Raw genomic sequence first — 1,733 nt, 5'->3', positions numbered from 1 at the left:
AAAGAGGTGAATACAAATTAGGAAGAGGTGAAGATAAGAAAGAGTATGGAAAGGAGAAAGGGAGGAAGAGAGGGAAGAAGAAGGGGGGGGAGGAAGAGAAGGGAAGAGGAGGGTAGGGAAGAAGTAGGAAAGGGAGGAGGAAGGGAGGGAAGAGGAAGGGAGAGATTTTCGAATCGTTGCTGATCCCTAAGCTTCTAATGATTTATCTCTCTTTTGTCTTATCTATCTCATCGTGACGTAAACTGGAGTCATGGAGATGGAAAGAAGGACATTTAAGGAAAGTATAAGAAAAAGGAGGATTAGTAGAAATTAAAGTGATTTGATTTTTTATATGAAAAATAAATAAATGAATAAATAAAAATGCTGTGTGCCTCTGGTCCATAAGGGCTTCAGAAAAGTCTCTCGTGTATTGCCTACATCAAAGTCATGACATAAGGTAGAGAGGGATGGAATGAGAGAGAGATAGAGAGAGTAAGCGAGACAGAGAGAGAGAGAGAGAGAGAGAGAGAGAGAGAGAGAGAGAGAGAGAGAGAGAGAGAGAGAGAGAGAGAGAGAGAGAGAGAGAGAGAGAGAGAGAGAGAGAGAGAGAGAGAATAGAGAGAGAGAGAGAGAGAGAGAGAGAGAGAGAGAGAGAGAGAGAGAGAGAGAGAGAGAGAGAGAGAGAGAGAGAGAGAGATTGAGTGAGTGAGTGAGTGAGTGTGTGTGTGTGTGTGTGTGTGTGTGTGTGTGTGTGTGTGTGTGTGTGTGTGTGTGTGTGTGTGTGTGTGTGTGTGTGTGTGTGTGTGTGTGTGTGTGTGTGTGTGTGTGTGTGTGTGTGTGTGTGTGTGTGTGTGTGTGTGTGTGTGTGTGTGTGGGTTTTGTGTGAGTGAGTGAGTGATAGAGAGAAATATGGAGAGAAATATACAGAGAAAGAAGAATAGAGACAGAACGCTAGAGGAATATAAAGAAAGAAGAACAGAGATAGAAAGGAAGAGAAATATAGAAAGACAAAGATAAAGAAAGAGAGCAAGAGAGCGAAAACTCGAAATTGAAAGAGTTGCTTGGAAACTTGCGGGGGACTTTTGGTGGATGGAAATTCGAGTAAGAAGACCCTGGAAGAGGAAAATGCCAATACTAATGATGAAAAATGCAAAAACTCAATTAACGGTGAGAGGCGAAGAACCGATAATGCGCTCAAGTCCACGGCGGGAGCAGGAGGGGACCCTAGTGTTAGGAGGAGGAGGAGGATAGGAGGAGGAGAAGAGGAAGAGGAGGAGGAAGAGGAGGAGGATAGGAGGAGGAGGAAGAGGAGGGGGAGAGGAGGGGAGAAAGAGGAGGCGGAGGAGGAGGAGGAGGGGAGGAGGAGGAGGGGAGGAAGAGGAGGAGTAGAAGGGGAGGAAGAGGAAGAGGAGGATGGGATATGGAAAGAGGTTGACGATGAAGATGAGTATGAGAAAGAGGAGGAGGAGGGGAGGAAGAGAAGGAGGGGAGGAAGAGGAGGAGAGGAGGAGGAGAGGAGGAAGAGGAGGCGGAGGAGGAGGAGGGGAGGAAGAGGAGGAGAAGAAGGGGAGGAAGAGGAACAGGAGGATGGGATATGGAAAGAGGTTGACGATGAAGATGAGTATGAGGAGGAGGAGGAGGAAGGGAGGAAGAGGAGGCGTAGGAGGAGGGGAGGAAGAGGAGGAGGGGAAGGGGAGGAAGAGGAAGAGGAGGATGGGATATGGAAAGAGGTTGACGATGAAGATGAGGAGGAG

The sequence above is a fragment of the Oratosquilla oratoria genome, chromosome 13, assembly GCF_046742065.1.
Source record: "Oratosquilla oratoria isolate Oo_2021 chromosome 13, ASM4674206v1, whole genome shotgun sequence".
Lineage (NCBI taxonomy): Eukaryota > Metazoa > Arthropoda > Malacostraca > Stomatopoda > Squillidae > Oratosquilla > Oratosquilla oratoria.
This window is presented reverse-complemented; position numbering follows the sequence as displayed.